We start from the raw sequence: 22,604 nt of genomic DNA, 5'->3' as shown, positions 1-22,604 counted from the left end.
GACACACAGACACACACAATTAAAAGAAAGATAAATCTTTTTAAGGAAGTTTTTAGTAGAAGAGGGATTTGGTGGTACACACCTGCAATCCCTACTAGTAGGGGCAGTGAGGGAAGAAGATTGTTAGTTCAAGGCCAGACTGGTCTACTCTCCAAAACCCTGTCTCAAAACAAAATAGCCAAAGCTAAGGTACAGCTTAGAGGGAGAGGGCTTGCCCAGCATGCTCAAGGCCATGGGCCTGATCCCCAGCACCACGTGCCGACACACCCAAAACAAAAAGCAAAACCTTGTTCCAAGTACTTCAAAGAAGCCAGAAAGAGGTCTGAGGACTCAGCTCTGTCAATCAAGCGCTGCCACGCCAGCATGTGGGCCTGATCCTGACCCAGGCAAACAGCTGAGCGTGACTGTGAGGACTTCTGCTGCTAGAGAAGCCGACACAAGAAGCATCCCCAGAGAGCACTGATCAACGGGGCCAGTCATTCGGTGAGCTTCAAGCTCAGGGAGAGACCCTGTCCCAAAACAATAGGCTCAGTGGAAAAAAAGTCGCTGTTGGCAAACCTCTCCACCTGAGTTGATCCCCTAGACACACAGAAAGGAAGGCAAGAGCTGAGTCCCCCAAGTTCTTCTCTGACCATTGCATGTGAAACGGCACGCAAAAGAAAAAAGTTAATGAGAAATAAATAAGTAAATTTTAAAACGGTAATGAATGATTGAGGAAGACACCCTGCCATCCACATGTATACGCACACAGATGCATGTACATCTGCATGCATGTGATGTACAAGAACACAAAACACACACAACATACACACCTAAAAATAAAGGGGGAAAAAATCTATGTTTTAATTGAACATTTAAAAAGAAAAGTTTTCAGTTGTGTAAAGAAATAGGAAAGAAAAGATGAAAGTGAAGAAAAGGCCTTTGTTCTCAGACTTGATTTTATATAAGACATTTTTGGAAAGAGACTCTTGGGGCAGACTCGACCCCAGCAAGGCCTGGAAGCATGTGAGCACACAGAGATTTGAGGCTGGAGTGGTAAATTATAACCATCACGATTTCCCTCCCACATGAAGGAGGTTTTCTATCTCTCAATACTAACAAACAAATGGAACAGTAGCAAGGAATAAAACTCGATTTCCTGCCAAAATTCTACATTCCACATCCACCTGGGAAAAGTCCACTCCCAGGCCACAGACAGCTGGGCTTTGAGTGGACGCAACAGAAAGTAAGAAGAGAAAATGATCTGGGCCAAGAGGTTTCTCTTGGCCCTGTAAGAAAGGCCACACATAGAGGAAAGAAAGCAGGAGAGAGAAGCCCACATCCTCCCTTCTCCTGTCTCTCCCTGAATCACAAGGAGCAGAATCTCCCTCAGATTTGCAGAAGACACACTGAAGCAAAGCATCTTCCAGACCTGGGGTCCTAGTTACCTTCCTGTTGCTGTGATAAGATCCACTGACAAAAGCAATTTAAGAGAGGAAGGGTTTGTTTAGGCTCACAATTTGAGTGCGCAGTCCACAGGGGAGGAAGCCATGGTGGCAGAAGGTTGAGGCAGCAGGTCATGTCACACCAGAGTCAGGAAGGAGCAGATGAATGCTGGTGCTCTGTCCACGTTCTAGTTTTATGAGGGTCAGGATCCCAGGCCAGGGAATGGTGTTACCCACAGTGGGCAGGACTTCCCATCTCAATTAACCTGATTCTAGATTTCATCGAGTTGACAAGTGAAATGAACCCTCACAATCTAGAGTGTCAGGACAGACATTGGTACTTCTTTGTACACAGAAGCTTTTAAAGATTGAAAGAGGCAAAGGTTTCAGCAGATAAATACACCACCCAAAGAGGAGCAAGTATTCATACACTGGAATTAGCTCGTGCTAATACATGGATTTGCCTTGGAATCAAAGTGCTGTGGAGGATTCTACTCTTAGGAGGTCCCTAAATGGCAGCGCCATAAACATGGAAAGAAAGTGGTAAACACCAGGGGCTGTGAGGGTTCAAGGGGACATATTGGGAAACGGAGCTTCAGTTTGGGAGATGAGAAAGTTCTGGAAATGGATGTCAATAATTGCACAACCATGTGAATGTGTTTCGTGTTGCTTAACTATGCTCTAAAAAATAGCTAAGATGGTAAATTTGAGTTTGTGTCTGTTTTGTCACACACCAGAAATAATAAACAAAGTCAGGCCTGTGATGCAGTCGTGTGATCCCAGCTCTAGGGAGGTTGTGATAAAAGGATCATAAACTCAGGGCCTGCCTGGGCAACTTCGTGAGACCCTGTGCCAAAATGTCAATGAGATGAGGAGATGGTTCATCAGGTAGAAACACTTGCCACACAAGGCTGAGAGCCTGAGTTCAAATCCTCAGAATATGTGTAAAAGTCAGATATAGTGCATATGTTGAAATCCAGTATTCCTAAAGTGAACTGGGAGGCAGAGGCAGGAGAATCACCTGAAATCTCATACCAAGTAGCCTGGTGTACAAAACAGCAAGAAACAGTAAAAAGAGACTGTGCCTGGAAACAAGGTGGATGGTAAAAACCAATTCCCAAAAGGTGTCCTTTAATCTCCACATGTACACCATAGTACGCGCATGCTGATACACACACACACGCACGCACACAACAACAACAACTACTACTACTACTACTACTACCATGGAAGTCAAGCTAAGGATATGCCCAGCAACCTCAAGACCTAAGGTTCAGTCACCAAGTTGGCATCTAAGGTGAAGAGACATTGGTTCATGTCTTCTCAAGGAAAAGTTAGCACAACGCCAGAGCACATACATGTACTCCACATTCTACCACAGCAATGGTTTCTACCTCCTTTTTATTCATTTTTATGTGTTTAGGTGTTTTGCCTGCATGCGTGTCTGTGCCCCCAGAGGCTAGAAGATGATCCGACTGAGGCTGGAGTTACAGATAACTGAGCCACTATATGGGTGCTGAGACTCAAACCTGGGTCCTCTGGGAGAGCAACAAGTGCTCTTAATCATTGAGCCATGTCTCCAGCCCCAATATCCACTTTTATATTCTCCCACCTTGGGATGGGAAGCATTAATTATCAACTTGATAGAATCTAGCATAATCATCTGGGAGATGGACCTCTGGACAAGCCTGTAGGAGATGCTCTTAAACATGTGGGGAAGCCCACTTTATTGTGGATGGGGCCACTCCCTGGGTCCTAGACTGTATAAAGTAGAGAAAGGGAACTGGGCACTAGCATGCAGCCACTGCTCTCTGCTTCCTGATCATGGATGTGATGTGACCACCTGCTTCAAGTTCTTGCCATGATAGTACCCTTAAACTCCTTCTCCCTTATGTTGTCTTTGTCAATTCATTTCCTGACAGCAACAGAAACTCAGACACACCTCCATCTCAGGGAGGAGTCACACAACAACAACAACAAAGAAAGTTAAGAAGACAGGAGCTCTGGTGGGTGCAGTTCACAAAGTTGATTAGATCATTCACACAACACAAGTCTGAGTTGTGCCTGAGGGGACACTGAGGGGGATACACCTATGTAAATATTGCCACAGGGGATCATATAGTGAGTGTGCCCCATACTGCAAGGCTAGTTCCGAAGCGCTGGCCTTGGCCTAGTGGGTCATGAGTCTTGGCTTCCCCATCTCCCCAGCATGGCAGGCCATGGCCCTATTGAACACGTAGAAGCTGCCATTATCTGCAGAAGACCTGCATGTGATTGACCCCAATGACACTCCAACATGAAGAATCAGGGGTTAGCAAGGCCTCGCATTTCCTTGAAAATCTATCAGAGGCAGTTAATGATTCCTAGGGAAAGGGGCTCATAAGTTGCCAGCTCTCCCTGAAGATGAACAGCTAAGAGTTGCTAAGGGTAGGGACTCAGGAGAACTCCCCCACCTCCTTGCAGATCTATTATAAACAGTTAATGGTTACTAAAGAGGCTCATGAGACTCTACCTCTCCCTGAAGATAGACAGCTAACGGTAGTTAAAGGGAGGGGTTCATGAGTCTCCACCCATTTGAGGATTGATAAGCAGTTAGTTAAAGGTTGCTGAGAGAGGGAGGATACACAGTCCTACCCTTCCCAGATAGGCAGTTAACAATTACTAAGAGGAAGGTTCACAAGGCCCACACAATCCTCTTTGAGGATTGACAGCTGGAGTTGCTAGGAGACAGTTTCTTCCGTGGTATGGAAACTGGGAGGTTGCCCATACTCCTGTAAACAATCACAAGGATTCTCACTGAGTCCAGGCTAAAAGTAGGACTGTTAGAAAAAAGGAAGGTGAACAGCAGGAGAGAGAGGAAGACAAACGGGCAAGTGGGAAGACTATGATCAATACACATTACATACATGTGTGGAAATGTCATATGAAAACCATTACGTATCATTAATATGCACTATTAACCAGAGAACTTTAAAAATAGAGAACACTCCTGCCTCACCTAGGCAATAGCAACTCAGGCATACCCTTTGCCTAGGCTCTAACAACAAGGTTCATTTCTTGTTTGCACAATTATCTCCGGAAGGCTAAAGAAAGATCACTGGCAGGAGGGGAGGGGAGTAAATCTGCAAAGTCAACAAAGAGAAATAGCTAAGTTTGCTTCATGGCATTTTGTTTTGTTTTTCAGGCCAATGACAAACTAATCAGGCCTCCAAACAGCCATTCATTCAGGAATTAAAAGTGCAATTCACATCACATATAAGTGGAAAGAGTCCAAACAGATCTAAGCAACACAGACAGATTGCCACCAAAGCCTCCAGTGACAGCCTCATTTTCTTCCCAAATCTTAGGATTCCAGCTTAATGCATACATTGGTTTGCAGAGCCCACTAGGAAACACTGACTCAAGGTGAAGCTGTAGCGCCTGGGGCTGTGGCTCACAAGGATACAGTGCTTCCCTGGCATATCCGGGACCTAAAGTAGATTCTATCACCATATAAAATCGGGCATGGTAGCACATGCCTGTCATCCCAGCACTCAGGAAGTAGAGGCAAGAAATCAAGAGTCAAAGTAAGCCTCTGTTGGAGAGGAGAATATTCAGGTGTGTGACTTTTGTTTACGCTGCATTTAACTCTGTGAAGTTGTGTTACTGCGCCTGTCTAGAACCTAATGATCCTGATAAAAAAGACGAGTGGTCAATAGCAAGGCAGGAGCAAGGATAGCCAGGGCTGGCAGACAGTAGAAATACAAGAAATGAGGAAAAAGAAGAACAAGAGAACAAAGAGAGAAGGACATCAGGGGCCAGCCACCCAGTCAGTCACGGAGTAAGAAGGAAAGAAAGGTATACAGAAATAAAAAAAGATAAAAGCCCAGAGGCAAAAGGTAGTTGGGATAATTTAAGTTTTTAAAAAAAAAAAAAAAAAAGCTGGCAAGAAACGAGCCACACTAAGGCCAGGCATTCATAACTAAGAATAAGCCTCCATATGTGATTTATTTGGGAGCTGGGTGGTGGGCCCCCCAAAAGCCAAGAGTAAAATATCTTACAACATGCCTCAGCTACATTGTCAAGTTTGAAGCCAGCCTGGGCTACATGAGACCCTGTCTAAAATAGTATAGGTCTGGGGAGGATGGGTAAAATTTTTATTTATTACGATTCCTGTTGCTGTTACTGTTGGAATAATATTAAATGCAGAGACCTGCGCATGCTAAGCCAGAACTCCACCACTGTGCCAATTTGCTCAGGTTTGCCTTAAACTCACTCTGTAGTCATAAAAGGTCTACAAAATGTGATCCTCCTGCCTCAGCCTCCCAGATATCTAGAAAGACAGTCAAAACCAACACACCCAGCTAGTGATATAATTTCATCTATAATTCTGAAATAAAGGACAAGTTATAAAACAAAGAATATACATTTTTAAAGACAAAATAAATGGTGTGTGTATCAGCTACGAACACCCATGCAAAGCATATGGTGCAGAAGAAGATATCAGGTGTCTGCTCTATCCCTTTCTACTTTATTTCCATAGAGAGAGTCTCTCAGTGAACCTAGAGCTAAGCTGGCAACCAGCCAGCTCTGGTCATTTTCCAGCTTCCACTCCCCCCCACCCCCCAGGCATAGAGTTACAGAGGTATACATGACCATACCTGCCTTTTTATGTGGATGCCCGGGATTTGAACTCTGGACCTCACACTTGTCAGCAAATGCTTTTAGCCACTGAACCACCTCCCCAACCACTATATGTAGGACTTTTTCTTTAAGTGATGGAGCTGGTCAGTCACGCTACATGCATAGGCTTTAACTGTGAGGCACACCTACAGCCCCCAATTTTTAAAAAAAAAAAGTTAGTAAAAATAACCAGTAAGAAATATGAAAATGTACTCTTAGTGATTTTACTACTTTTCCATTTGACAAGAAGCAAGTGAAGGAAGGAGGAGGCGTTCATTTGGGTTCACAGCTTGAGGGGATGCAGCCTACTGTGGAGGGGAAGGCATGGCAGCTGGCAACTGCAGAGTGGCAAGTGTGTGCAGCCAGGAACAGGAAACAGGAAGTGCGACCACGCAATAAAACCTCAGGACTCATCTCCAACAAGTCACGTCCATCCTTCCCAAACTGAGACCCAGGGGGAAAACATGTGAGTCTATCAGGAATGCTGCGTCTTCAAACCACAATAGAAATAAACACAATTTGAAAAATAGTTTGAGGCCGGCATTGGGAACCTCTAGAGACAGAACTGGCAGGGTGGCTTGAGCCCAAGAGTTCAAGATCAGCAAGGGAACCACCCACACAGCTTTCCAGTTTCATTTCTGCTGCTGGAACTAAATGCTCGACAACAGCAGCTCAGGGAAGCAGGGGGTTTATTTGGCTCACGGTTCCTGGTAACAGTCCATTGCTGGGGAAATCAATGTGGCAAGAATCTGAAGCAGCTGGTAACATCTTCATCCAGAGTAGAAACAAATGCACACATGCTGTGCTCAGCTCGTCCAGGACCCAAGCCCAGGGAATGACGCTATCCACACTGGCATCAACTAATGCAATTGGGACAAACCCCCATGGGCCAAACCGATGTAGACGGTCCCTTAGTGACACTCTCTTCCTGGGTAAGTACAGGTTGTGTCAAGTTGACATTGAAATCCAACCGTCAGCTGGGCGGTGGTGGCACACACCTTTAATCCCAGCACTCGGGAAGCAGAGGCAGGAGAATCTCTGTGAGTTCAACGCCATCCTGGTCTACAAGAGCTGGTTTCAGGACAGACTCCAAAGCTACAGAGAAACCCTGTCTCGAAAAAAAAAAAAAAGAAAGAAAGAAACCAACCATCACAGACACCATACCCAAAAATATATAAATAGAAAAATAAGTAGATATGAAAATATTTTAGCCGGGCAGTGGTGGCGCACGCCTTTAATCCCAGCACTCGGGAGGCAGAGGCAGGCGGATCTCTGTGAGTTCGAGACCAGCCTGGTCTACAAGAGCTAGTTCCAGGACAGGCTCCAAAACCACAGAGAAACCCTGTCTCGAAAAATCAAAAAAAAAAAAAAAAAAAATTTTAAACCTCTGATTCTTCCTTCTCTGAAACAAAAGCTGTAGTATAGAATTGTACAACCAAAGAGGCTTGAATGCCATGTCTCTTAGATGCTTTCTGAAATTTAAAACATGGCCTAGAAAATCAAAGGAAGGTTAGCTCAGTGACTAAAGGACAAGCCGCCAAATTGGGAAGACCCGAGTTCAACCTCGGAAGTCATGGTATTTAGGGGCAGGAGGAGATAACAACAATGATGACACATGACACCAACAAAGACAGGTATGGTGGCATGTGCTTGCAATCTCAACACTGGGGAGACAAAAACAAAAAGGCCCTGAAGTTTGATGCCCAGCCATGCTAGCTTAATTAGTGTGCTCCAAGTTCAGTAAGAAACTCTGTCTCAAAAGCAAGTTAAAGGATTGGATCACTGGCTGTTTTTCCAGAGGACCTGGGTTCAATTCCCAGCACCCGCATGGCAGCGCACAGCTGTCCATAACTCTGGTTCCAGGGGTCTGATGTCCTCTACTGGCCTCTGTGAACACCAGGCACACACTGTTATGCCCATGAATTAGCATAAAAATGCATCTTAAAAATAAAATGAGACAGAGGTACCTGAGGAAAAACAACATCTAAGGCTATCCTCTGGCCTCCACATGCATACACACATATGTACACATACAAGACAGATAGACAGAGAAACAGAAACTCCTGCTAAGCATGATGACCCACATCTGTAATCTCAGGTACGCCAGAAACTGAGACTGGAAGATCACTGGAGCCCAGGGGTTCAAGGCCACTGAGCCAGACAGTGAGATGCGAAGTCAATCAATCAATCAATCAATCAATATTTAAAAATAAAGTACCAGCTAGACGGCTCAGCAAGTAAATATACTTACAACCAAGTCTAATGGGAGTTCAACTTCTCAACCCCTAGGACCCACATGACAAGAGAGAACTGATTGGCTCCTACAAATGGTCTTCTGACATCCACAAACACATGCCTTAGCATGATCTCCCCACCCCCACATGCACACACACCTTAGCATGATCCCCCCCAAATGCACCTGCCTTAGCATACCCTGTCACCCCTGCACACACATAAGTAAATATATATAAATAAATATAAACATACATTATGACACACACCTGTGATCCTAGGGTAGAATAGGGAGGGAAAGGCTAGATGATTAGGCATTCAAAGCCAGGCTCAATATGCAGTGAGTTCAAGGCCAGCCAGGTCACGTGAGACTATACCATACACATAATTACACATTTAAAAAATACAAAGCTGAACCCCCCAAGCACCGCTGCTTCGTATCTGTCTCTGGCTTCCAGAAAAAAATGAAGTTGAGGAAAGAGGAGAGACCCTCTGGGCAAATGTCAGCAATATTGCAAAACCCATTTCCTGCCCCTCAACACCAGTCTTTGTCAAAAACAATAAAAAGAATAGAAGGAACGCAGCCTCCAGATGGCAGATTCAAAATCCCTTATTAGATTTCAAACAAAAACTCCTACAGTCATACTTCTAACGTGATACAGGCCCGTTAAATACAAAGATAAGTCACAGCACCCTTCTAAAGTCTGTCTGACATCACCCCAAGTCATCCTGGCTTTTCAACAAGCTCACACTGAGGCCTGAAATAGACAGGAAGGCCATAGGGCAGGTGGACTGACAGGTCACACTCAGCCCTGGGCAAGAGCTAGAAAACCCGGACCGTAAAACCACAAACACAAGAAGAGAGAAAGAGAAAGTGGTTTTGTAAACACATGCCCTGGCAGCCCCACAAAGCCAGGCATCTGGGCGGAGAATTCTTCCTCCATTTACTGGAGGAAATTAGTATCTTCCCTTGGACAGCAGCATACTCTGAATTGAATTTAGAGTTCACCTCCTGCTTCTGCTCCTGTGGAACTTATCCACTGAAGTCAGCTACCAAAAAGCCACACACAATTCTTCAACTACAGAACCTCTAGCTCACATATTTATTGAGGCCATCACCAAAAAAAAAAAAAAAACAACTTTAAAAGAGTATGGGGGGCACTCTGAGGATGTGGCTCAGGTGATAGCGTACTTCTCTAACATGTATAAAGACCTGGATTCCATCCTCAGCATAAAAAAAAAAAAAAAGGGCCTGGTGGTTCATACCCATCATCTCAGTACTCAGGGGGTGGAAGCAGGAAGATCAGAAGTTCAAGGCCAGCCTCAGGTACTGGGCCAGCCTCAACTGCGTGGAGAAAGTCTGTCTGAAAAATCCAAAGGCTAGCGATAAACTTCAATGGTCGAGTACTGACCTGGCAGGGGGAACCCTGGTTCCACCCCAGTACAACATAACTCTGGGTCTATCATGTACACCTGTCAACCCTGACTGGAGAGATGGAAAATCAGAAGTTCAAGGCCAGTCTAAGATACCTAGGAATTTCAATGACCACTTGGGCTACCTGAGACTCTATCTAAAATAAAAATATGAAACCTTTTAAAGCCCATCAGAAAAAAACTTCAATAACCCACCACACTGAGAATTAGTTTTAATCAACAACCTTACACAACTAAGAGTCACCAGCAAAGAGTCTCAATGAAGAATTGTCTACGATAGGATGGCATGCATATGTGTGTGTTTCTGTGTATGTGTCTGTGTATGTGTGTGTCTTTATCTGTATTTATGTCTCTGTGTGTATGTGTGTCTATGTGTATGTATGTGTATATGTGTGTATGTCTATGTCTATGTCTATGTCTATGTATGTGTGTCTATGTCTGTTGTAATAAGAGCGGCGGGGCTGCGTCCCCGGCACCCAGGCGCCCGCATGGCTAGCTTATGCCCCAAAATAATTACACGGAAACTGTATTCTTTTAATCACTGCATGGCCCATTAGTTCCAGCCTCTTATTGGCTAGCTCTTACATATTGATCTAACCCATTTCTAATATTCTGTGTAGCACCATGAGCTGGCTTACCAGGAAAGATCTTAACCTGCGTCTGTCTGGAGTGAGAGAATCATGGCGACTGCCTGACTCGGCTTCTTTCTCCCAGCCTTCTGTTCTATTTACTCCACCCACCTAAGGGTTGGCCTATCAAATGGACCTAGGCAGTTTCTTTTATTAATTAACCAATGAAAGCAACAGATTAATACAAGACCCACCTCCATCATTTCCCCTTTTTCTGTTTAAACAAAAAAGAAAGGCTTACACTTTAACATAGTAAGATTACATATAACAAAACAGTTATCAAGCAAGAATTACATTTACAATATTTATATCTATTTTATCTTTTATCATAACTAAGGAAAACTATAACTATAACTAACCATTCTTCAACTCCATCAAAGACTCCAGAAGGATATAATATTACCTAAGCAAACAAGAAATCCAAAACTCTAGAAATGACAGAGACATCTCACTGCCTTGACAGTCACCCAAAGTTCTTTTGTACTGTTGGGGCATCCATCTTCAGCCTTCAGGCCCATAGTATCCAGCAGACATTTTCATCAAGCAGGAAATTCCAAAGACAGTTCAGTCACTTTTTGCTGTGTCCTGCAGAATGTCTCGCAGACTCTTTCATGAGTCAGGAACCTCGAAAAACCATCTCACCTTTAGGCAAGTTCAGCAGTCCTCTTTCTGTGGGTTCTCTGTGTTCAGTTTATGCACTAGTCCAGGCAAGAGCAGTTTCTTGCCCAAATGGCTATCAAACTCCATAAGGAGCCTCTTCGATGCCCATCATCCTCTTGAAGTAGATTGGTGCTGCCAGGAGCAGACGTGTCTCATTGTCATGAAAAGCCCTAAGTTATTAAAACATTAAATGCCATGTTCTGTGGTCTTTGAAAGATATGAAGAATGCCTAATTGAAATACATCTCTATATATCTAGAAAATCTAACTAACGTGACTACAAGCTTGACTATTATTTATGATTATCCATTAGCAACCTATATTTCCTAATTATACATTACATTTTTAAATGAACTACACAATCACAATACCTTAATCAAGATCAGAAATACATATACATATACCAAAATTGACCTTAAAATCTATACCAATGCATATTATTCATATCTATATCATATGTCTGCCTATGTCTATATGTGCATGTTTGTGTGTATGTGTGTCAGTGTGTATGTGATCTATGTGATGTGTGTGTTTATGTCTGGTATATGTGTGTATGTCTATGTGTGTGTATGTGTATCTGTGTGTTTGTCTATGTCTGTGTTATATCTATGTCTGTGTCTATGCCTGTATGTTTGTGTGTATATATATATGTGTGTCTGTGTGTGTGTGTGTGTGTAGTCCCATGAAGACTATGCTGATATAGATATAAATAATTTACATTGGTATGGACTGTAAGATCAATTTTGTTATATGTATGTGTACTTCTAATACTGATTAAGGTATTGTGATTGTGAAGTTCATTTTTAAAATGTAATGTATAATTAAAAAATACAGGTTATTAATGGATAATCATCGATAATAGTAAAGCTTGTAGTCATGTTAGATTTTCTAGATATGCATAGATATATTTCAGATAGGCATTCTTCATATCTTTCAAAGGCTACAGAATATGGCATTTAAATGTTTTAATAATTTAGGGCTTTTTATGACAATGAGACATATCTGCTCCTGATAGCACCAATCTACTTCAAGAAAGAAGATGGGCATCAAAGAGGCTCCTTAAGGAGTTTGATAGCCATTTGGGCAAAAATATGCACTTGCCTGGATTGTTGCATAAACTGGACGCGAAGAATCCGCAGAGAGAGGACTGCTGAACTTGCCTAAAGGTGAGATGGTCTTTCGGGGTTCCTGACTCATGAAAGAGTCTGCGAGACATTCTGCAGGACACAACAAAAAGTGACTGAACTGTCTTTGGAATTTCCTGCTTGATGAAAATGTCTGCTGGATACTATGGGCCTGAAGGCTGAAGATGGATGCCCCAACAGTACAGAGGAACTTTGGGTGGCTGTCCAGGCAGTGAGATGTCTCTGTCATTTCTAGAGTTTTGGATTTCTTGTTTGCTTAGGTAATATTATATCCTTCTGGAGTCTTTGATGGAGTTGAAGAATGGATACATAGTTGTAGTTTTCCTTAGTTATGATAAGAGATATAATAGATATAAATATTGTAACTGTAATTTTTGCTTAATAACTGTTTTCTATATGTAATTTTACTATGTTAAAATGAAAGCCTTCTTTTTTTGTTTAAACAGAAAAAGGGGAAATGATGTGGGAGTGATTTCTTTCTAATCTGTTGCTTTCATTGGTTAATTGATAAAGAAACTGCCTAGGCCCATTTGATAGGCCAACCCTTAGGTGGATGGAGTAAACAGAACAGAATGCTGGGAGAAAGAAGCCGAGTCAGGCAGTCGCCATGATTCTCTCACTCCAGACAGACGCAGGTTAAGATCTTTCCTGGTAAGCCAACTCGTGGTGCTACACAGAATATTAGAAATGGGTTAGATCAATATGTAAGAGCTAGCCAATAAGAGGCTGGAACTAATGGGCCAGGCAGTGTTTAAAAGAATACAGTTTCCGTGAAATCATTTCGGATAAAGCTAGCCGTGTGGGCAGTCAGGTGGCGGAATGTAGCCCGTTGTTCCCACTACACTATGCTAATTAAGTTAATTGATGTAGGAAGATCTTGCCCAATATAGGCAGCATCATTCCCTAAGCAGAGGATCCTGAACTGCACAACATTAGAGAAACGGAGCGGAGTAAGCAAGCAGCAAGCATTTCTCTCTGCTCTTCACCACAATGTGATGATCAGCTCTTTGAAGCCCCTGATTTGACTTCCCCACGATAAAGGATTGTCGCCTGGAATATAAGCTGAGGTAAGTCTTTTCTCCCTAGTTACTTTTTTTCATCATATTTTATTGCAGCAACAAAAATGAAACTAAGAAACAGTGAAAGTTCATTTTCTTCAACCCTAAAAGTCAGTGACTCAACCCACTCAACGAGAGAAAGTGCAATCAAAACAAGAATCTGCCTCCTCCTCCCAAGTGTCTACATCCTCAAGTCAGTTCACTTTTATTGAACCTATTTCAATAAAGTGAAAGGTTTTCCAAAAACCTGTTGGAAAATAAAATAACCTATAGAATAAGGATGACTTGGAGTAACTATGAAAGCAAAACAAGATGGTTTATGTAGCATAACTGAAAGTACTACTTTCATGGCAATGGGGAACAAAATAATATTTAGATATCATCAGGGACTCCTGAGACAACAATGAAAACAAGAAGATTATGTATCCATGACTGATGAGAGCAGCAAAAACCAAACCACAAGTGAACTCGTGGCCTTAAAAGTTTTAATTGCATTAGAAGAATGAGATTAGCCCTGGAGGTGTTGCTCAGTGGTAAGCGGCCCGACCTAGACTTGCCCAGTGAGGAGCTGGGGGCACGGCTCAGGGTAGAGCTTCAAATGCAAGGCCCTTGGTTAAACAAAATAAGATTGTTTTATTTGTTAATTTCACAATTTGGGATTATTCCAAAAATGTTTAGAGATGTAATGCCTTCTAAAAGCTTTACACTAAAGGTGGGATTTAAAAAGAACAAAACTAAAAGCATAGGTTAGAATAACCATGAAGTGAAAAGAATTATGTTCACAGCAATTACTGGATTATTAAAACACAGAACTGATGAATAAATCCACAATCTTCAAGACTCTCAGCTCTCAACTGGGTTTAAGGAAACTACACAAACACAACTATGCTACTCTGAATAACACACTCTCAATTTAGAAAGCTCACTAATTCTAAGAAACTAAGAACCACAGAAATTGACCAAAAGATCTAACAATGGATTTTTAAAAAGAAAAAAAAAAAGATTTTAGCCTAATCTCAATACTTTGTATTAAAAAAAAAAAAAAGTTACTCAAAAATTCCTTCCCACAAAGATTTTAAAACCATAACATTTCCCAAGAAATGACTCTGTTGTTCAAGGAGAAATTAATTCTGATGCTAAACTTTGCTAAGAACCTTTAAAATGGAAACTTGCCTAATTCGCTTTCTGTGACTAGGAGATCGGATAACAAAACTTAATGAAGAGATTGCAAAATGAAACAAACCAAAGACACAACCCAATTTCACTCATGAACAGAAATGGCAAAAACCCAAGACTCAGAACAAAACAAGCCTTGCCAGTCAAAGTCAATGCTATGCCAAAAAAAAAAAAAAAAAAAGTTCAACAAGTGGCACCTTCAGGAAAGCAAGGATGGCTTTACCGTAGAAACCCTTAAACATGACTGTCAGGTGACAGATACCATTGCTACAGAGTTAATGAGTCTTGAAGCCCTAAATTCTGTATTCAGCCTGGAGCTTGCCAAGTAGACGAGGCTGACTGGCCAGAAAGCCCCAGTGAACCACCTGTCCCTGCCACCCCAGAGTTCAGAGTACAAGCATGGACCACCATGTCCATCTTTTTGTCCACATGGTCTGATGGATAGTGTTAAATATCCACTTGACACAATCTAGAATCACTTGAAAGGACATCTCAGTGACAGACTGTCTAGATTATACTGGCCTGTGAGCAGGTATGTAAGAGATCGTCCTGATTATACATTAAGTAGGAAGACTACAACTGTGGGAGGCATCATTCCCTAGGCCTGGATCCTAGACTGAAGGACGCTGGAGAAAATGAGCTGAGCACAAGCATGTACACATTAATTCATTGTTCTCTGCTCCTGACTGTGGATGCAATGTGACTGACTCAGTCCTACTACTCAGTGACAGATGTAGCCTGAACTAGGAGCCAAATAAAGCCTTTCTCTATTCAATTGCCTTTGTCAGAGTTATTTTATCACAGCAATGGGAAATGAACTAAGACGCAAGGGCTCTGGGGATCAAGTTTAAGTCCTCTTTACTGGCTGAGCTATCTTCACAGTCCCCAAGATTTCTATGAATGGCTATCAGAAGTTAGCTCAGTCTAGAAGATGAACTCGGGATGAAGATTTTCCCCATCTCCATCTGCACCCCACGTCCTGTCCACCGCACCCATTCTGCTCTCCTGAGGCTGTTTCTCAGAGGAAAAGGTCAAGAAAGAACAAAAACATTCCTGGTTCTTGGTCACCCATAGAGGGACACTCTCAGCCCTGGCCAGTTTCTACCCTTTCCTGGTTCCTCCTCTCACTAGAAGAGTCTTTGTTGAGTTCTATTTTCTCAAGCGACTCTTTCCTCTATTCTTGGACTGTCAGGAGCACAGACACAGAATAAACAGTGTTGTGCTTCATATTAGGGGGTGTGTATCATTCACTTTACTCACAGGGGAGGACAGGCTCACTCTGGCTCACAGTTGCAGGGAGCGCAGTCCATCACAACTGGGAGCCATGGCAGCAGGACTGTGAGGTGACTAGTGAATGCTCGCTTTCTCCCGGTTAGACAGTCCAGGATCCAAAGACAGGGAATGATCATTTCTCAGTGAGGGTGGATCGTCCACCTCAGTTAATGCAATCTAGAAGTGTCACCATAAACACACCCAAAGATTTGTCGCTAGGTGAATCTAACCCTGTCAAGTTGAAAATATTAACCATCACAAGAGGGGAATTCAAACTGAAAAGAATAAAAAGTAATAAATAGTTTACTTTCTCCAAAGAGAAGCTATCAGGGCTGAGGAGATGCACACAGAAGTTTGTGTAGTGGCTCATGGCCTGTAATCCAGACGCCAGGGGAAGTAAAACCAAGGCTGGGGATATAGCTCAGTGATAGAACATTTGTCTAGCATGCATAAGACCCTGAGTCTGAATTTCAGCCCTACAAAAGTTACTTATGAAATAAAGGTAAAGGAATGGCACAGACAAGATCTGGAACACAGATGTTTGCAGAAGCTCTATTTCAAGTAACTAAAGGGAGAAAACATCACAAATGTTGATAAAGTGGTAAAATTGATAGGAGCCATATGATGAAATACTATCCAGCCATTAAAAAAATCAAAACTTAATGAAATTACTATGTGAGTGAATTTTGAGAACATTGTTCTTAGAAAAAGAAAAGAAAGAACATAGAACAAGCTACATCTTATCTGATTCTATGAACAAGAAATGTCCAGAACAGTGAATTACACAGTCTGAAAGCTAATTGCTCGTTGCCAGGAATTGAGGGAATCAGGATAGGGGAGAGAGTAATAATGGACATAGAATTTCTTTTGGGGGGTGATAAGAATGTTCCACAACCAGACCATGAGGAAGGTGACACTACATTATCAATATACTTTCTAAATATATTCTGCCGCAACCAGAAAACAGTGTTTTAGCCAGAAATGCTGGACTCCCAATGCTTGGAAGAATGAGGCAGGCGTATTGCCAAGAGTTTGAGGACAGTGAGACCCTATCTCAAACAACAAGAAAAGTCCAATATCCATATCCCCTCCATTTAATGATAGTTCTAGCAGACACAGGGAAAAAGACGCACACAGAGACAGAGCACACCACAGCTGAACCAAGGTCCCTGGCACCTCCCTGGAGCATGTCAAGTGTTCAGTGACAAAGAACAGATTTCACTTTCCACAAAGGATGACAGGGTGGGAAATAACTAGTCAATGAATTTCATCAAGCCAAAGAAAAACCAGTTAGACCAGTTACCTAGTCACCAAGCAAGTCAGCCAGAAACACCTCTTTATAAGTATGCATTGACCTCTATCCAGCGTCTTCCATAAATGATTGGGACAATATTCTCTCAAGAGAAAAATGAAAAAATGAAGCTTTCCACTGACATCCCAAAGAATCTTCCAGAAAAACAATCTTCCGCAAGACCCAGTAATACCACTTTTGGGTATATACCCAAAGGATATTCAATCATACCACAAGGACATGTGCTTAACTATGTTCATAGCAGCATTGTTTTGTCATAACCAGAACCTGGAAACAACCTAAATGCCCCTTGACAGAAGAATGGATAAATTCTTGTGTGGGACATTTACACAATGGAGTACTACACAGCAAAAAAAAATAATGACATCTTGAAATTTGCAGGTAAATGGATGGAGCTAGAAAACATCATATTGAGTGAGGTAACCCAGACCCAGAAAGACAATTATCATATGTACTTACTCATAAGTGGTTTTTAAACATAAAGCAAAGAAAACCAGCCTCATCACAATCCCAATCCCAGAGAACCCAGACAACAAAGAGGACCCTAAGAGAGACATACATGAATCTAATCTACATGGGAAATAGAAGACAAGATCGCCTGAGTAAATTGGGAGCATGGGGACCATGGGAGAGGGCTGAAGGGAAGGGGAGAGTTAGGGAGGGGAGCAAGAAAAATGTAAAGCTCAATAAAATCAATTAAAAATGGAAAAAAAAAAGAATCTTCCAGAAAACTCTGCACTTGTCAGATCTGTAAATCTGCATATTCACCATTAAAGATTTGAACACTAGAGACAGGGGAGATGGTTCAGTGGGTAAAGTGCTTGCCTGCAAGCATGAGGACCTGAATTCAGATCCCCAGAACCCATGTAAAAAGTTGGAGGCACACACCTGTAATCCCAGCAATGGGAGCTAGAAGCAGGAAGATATCTGGGGCTTGCTGGCCAGCTAGTAGAACTAATTTGGTGAGCTCCAGTTTCAGTAAGAGAGCCTGTCTGGAAAAAATAAATAACACAGGTGGGCCGGCAAGATGGGTCAGTGGGTAAAGGCTTTTACCATCAAGTCTACCTAACCATCTGCGTTTGGTTCCTAGGGACCCACATAGTAGAAGGAAAGAACCAACTTCCCCAAGTTGTCTTCTGACCTCCACAAGCACACTGTGGCACACATGTGCTCCCATTCACATACATTCTCTGTCTCTCTGTCTCTCTCACCACACACTCACACACACACTCTCCCATTTCACACATATGCTCTCTCTCACACACACACACAAACACATGCACACACACTAAATACAAAGATAAGAGAGAGGGAGAGAGAGAGAGAGAGAGAGAGAGAGAGAGAGAGAAGATAAAGTTTATAAGTTAGGCAGTTCAGGATTAACAACTAATAATAAAACAAATAATATACTGTAGTAAACATTGTGTAACTGTATTCTGTCTCTCCCTTCCTTCCTTCTTACCTCATCTCTCACGAAATACTTTCTAAGCTTTCAGCTCTTACTTAAACCAGTGGCTCTCAACCAATCAACCAATGGGTTATGACCCTTTGCGGGGGGGGGGGGGTCACACATCAGACATTTACATTATGATTCATAACAGTAGCAAAATTATAGTTATGAAGGAGCAACAAAATAATTTATGGTTGTGGGTCACCACAACATGAGGAACTATACTAAAAGGTTGCAGCATTAGGAAGGCTGAGAACCACCAACTTAAATCCTCTGCAGCTTCTCTTTGGCATATGAAAATTATTAGTGTTATGGTTTTCATCTCTTTAAGAGACAAGCCACGCCCACTCCTGGTGACCCCTGCCCTCCTCCCACCATCTTAGATTCTGTCTGTCCCCTCTTGGTGCGCACACGTTGCTTCTCTCTCAGGCCCTTCTCTGTCTCCTTTCTCTTCTCCTTCTTCCCCCAAACACACTCTCTCTCTCTCTCTCTCTCTCTCTCTCTCTCTCTCCCCCCCTTCCCCCTCTAAGTAATAAATATCCAATTCTATTCTGTACAATGTGTCTACCCATGTACCTTCTACCGGCCGCCTGCTCACACCCACCCGCCTCGCTGGGACCAGCCCACCAGGGATCTTGCAACCGCTCTGGGGTCCAGCAGCCGTCTCTGCCTGGGACTAGCTGCTCTGCGGACCACCGGGGATCTTGCAGCATTTTAAAAATTAGTATGCCTATTTAAGCCTTAGAACTGAAACTCAGTAAAATGGGTGTTATTTGAAAATGAGCACAGCGACAGCCCATGTAACAAAGATGGCTATCAACTGACTAACGGGAATATAGCGTAACCCTATGAGAACGCTGGGCAAAGTCACAATCATACCACAGAAGGGATGGTGCAAAGTTTTGTCAATCTACTTAAAATGCTGCACTTTAAAATGTGAATTCTAGGAGCTTGGGGATTTTCTGATATGTGGGGGGGGCACATATACGTGCACGCGTGCATGTGTGCACCCATGCATATTCATGTGTGTGATGGTGTACATGTGTCCAGGTGAGCATATTCGTGTGTCCTTGCATGAGAGAGGAAGAGTCTATAATATATAATCTTGGGCGAGATGGGTGCTGTGTAAATGTCCTTAAGAGAGTCATGTGACTCATGGTCCAACACCTTTTAGGTAGTCTCTTTACTCACTATTCTACCACTCTCATTGTTCAGAACGTTTGTTTCTTCTCCTAACTACGTCATTGATCTATTCATTGCCCTCAAAACACAAACAAGAACCTGGCTACTTCAGCAGATACAAAGGGACTCTGATCTGCTCTGTGAAACCATGCAGGCCACAAGTGAGTATAAACCTACCTCCCATCCCAATCTAAACTACCTCCCATCCCCACTGCATCTAGACCACAACCCAGCTCCAGCCCAAAACTCAAAAGGCCCTAGAAAATCCAAGTCCAAAGGTGGTCTTGCATTCTACCAAGTCTATTCCTATCACGCACCTTCCTCTAGATCACTGCTCTGCAACTCTTTGTCCCTGAGTTGCCAGTATTCTCAAAATATTCCCAAAGGTAATGTTTTTGTCCCCTCAGTCATCTATCTTCTCCACTGTCTCCTCCCCATGACTTCCAGGTTTTGTCAGTTTGACACAAACTTAGATATAACTGGGAAGGCAAACTCTTAGTTAAGAAAATGCCTGCGTGGGAAATGATTGATGTGGGAGGGCCCAGCTCACTGTAGGTGGTGCCAAACCCTAGGCTTGTGGTCCTGGGTTCTATAAGAAAGCAGCCAGTAAGCTGTGTTCTTCCATACTTTCTGCATCATCTCCTGCCTCCAGGTTTCTGCCCTGTGTTCCTGGCCTGACCTCCCTAGATAACAGACTACAAACTATAAAATGAAATAAACCCTTTCCTCCCCAAGATGCTTTTGGTCAAGGAGTTTATCACAACAATTGAAAGCTATCTAAGACATCCCCCAACTCCTACTACCCAAGAGTACTCCTCAGAAGTTCCTTAAAAACCTCACCCACAAGTCCCATTGCTCCTTTGAGCTCAGATAGGGGTAAAAATAAATAAGACTTCCTCCCCTCCCTCCTCCTACCCTTTGTGTGCTAACCCATAAGCCACCCACCCCTTTTCTCCCATTCACCAGTCCTTCCCAGGGAATTTTACAACAAGCGAATGAGGTCACTGAAGCCATAAACAGCTAATGAACTGCTCTCTTGGATATCAAAACACAATAAAAGCTAGCACTCAGAACAGAAATGCCCCAGGTACAGGAGAGGGAGGCAGAAACAATAACAGTCACAGAAAGGGGAGACTTTTTCTTTCCTTCTTTCTCTTCCTCCTTTCTCTCTTTTCCTTCCATTTTTTCCTTCTTTAGAATAGAATGTACTCTTGTCTCTTTGCTTCCTTCTTTCCTTTTTCTGGGGTTCAAGGTTTCACTTTGTAACGAGGGGTGGCCTCACATTTGCCACCCTCCTGCCTCAATCTTCCCAGAACTAGGATTACAGATGATTGCTACCACATCTATCTTGATTTATGCCACAAACAGCATCAAGACCCCCCACATGAGTCTCTAGGGGGCACAAAGTACCCCACAATGACTCACATCCATGCAGAGTTCCCCAGAGTCAAGAGTGGAAGATTTTATAGATGGTGATAGTTAAACAGAAATGTTTAACGGAGAACATCTTATGTGTAGAGACGATTTTAAGTATAAGACATGAAAAAGGCATGTAAAAATCAATTCAGAGCCCCTGATTAGAAGCCCCCCTTGAGAGGCTGGTAGCATTGCCCGGTGGTACGGCTTAGTCCTCCCATACACAGGCTTGGGAGTCTGTCTTCAACAACAACACCATCACTCTCCAGTAGCTCTGAACATTCAGATATTTTCTCCACTGAACAAGAAGAGTCACAGATGAAATTGACAAAAGGATTAACAAGCTTCAAAGAAGAAAATTACAGATTAGATTCTGCCAAACCCACACAGGTTCTCAGACAAGGAAAGAGGGGAGCAGAGAAATCCTGAATGATAAACATGTTTTCAGAGGCTCTGCCCTGAAATCAAACACAAGCAGAGATAAACAGTCACAGTATAGGCTTAGCACCCACCCGAGGACTTTCTGAAAGACGTTTTTAAACAACTCTCAAAGGCCAGTTCTCTCCATTCAAGGCTGGGAGTCCAGTCCACAGGTCCAACATTTCTGGAAAGCCATTGGCAATCCAAATCAGGAGCCTCTGACCCAGAAATTTCCTTTCTGGAAAACAAGGCTAAAAGAAACAAACATGGAACTAGAGAAATGGCTCAGCAGTTCAGGGCACTTGCTGCTCTTGCCAAGGATCTGGGTTCAGGTCCCAAACCCACAAGGCAGCTCACAACCATTAGAACTACAATTCCAAGGGACCCAACACCTTCTCCTGGCGTCCTTCTAAGGGCGCACATGTGATACACAGACAATCTTGAAGGCAGAACACCCATGTATATATAATAAAAATTATTTTAAAAAATAAAACAGCCAAATTCTTTTTTTAAAAAATGAAATAATCTAAGTGCCTTATAACTCAGAAGGCTAAAGATATGGAGGCAACAGATCCTGAAGGGAGCGGAGACACAGCTCAAAGATAAAGGCATTTGCTCCCGTAGCCTGACTACCTAAGTATGTGGACGGAGAAGACCAACTTCTAAAAGTTGTCCTCCAACTTCCATGTGGGCCATGGAATACAAGTGCACACTCATATACAGACACGCATGCGTATGCACGCATACACATACACACACACACACAAATAAAAATAAATAGATGTAAAAAATACTACTTTCAAAGTTGAATTTTTACACATTTCTTTTTCTGACTATCTCTTGCAAACTGACTTCTATAAGCAGATAAGAAAAATATGCTACGTCAAATACACACCCTTGCATAGTCTACTACTCAACCAAGCAGAGGCCCACAGGAACATTCACTATCCAGCAGGGGTGTGGCAAACAGCCCTCCCAAAAAATCTGCCCCCCTACTTATTTTGTAAATAAAATGTTTTTGACATACAAGACACACCCATGTCTTAACACCTAACTGTGATTGCTTGCCTACTACAATGGCGGGGTTCAGTACACTCATTCACCTATCAGAGACTTCACTTCACACAGTCTCA

General features: G+C 42.7%; 1 protein-coding gene across 3 annotated transcripts in view; it reads right to left on the bottom strand.

Annotated features, from left to right (window-relative positions):
* The window catches only part of Insr (insulin receptor), a 141,804-nt gene that overhangs the window by 94,880 nt on the left and 24,320 nt on the right, over positions 1 to 22,604 (bottom strand). The gene's annotated exons all lie outside the window — the stretch shown is intronic.

The sequence above is a fragment of the Chionomys nivalis genome, chromosome 3 (genome assembly GCF_950005125.1).
Source record: "Chionomys nivalis chromosome 3, mChiNiv1.1, whole genome shotgun sequence".
NCBI lineage: Eukaryota > Metazoa > Chordata > Mammalia > Rodentia > Cricetidae > Chionomys > Chionomys nivalis.
The sequence above is the reverse complement of the archived record's forward strand: the minus strand, read 5'-3'. Positions and strand labels throughout refer to the sequence as shown.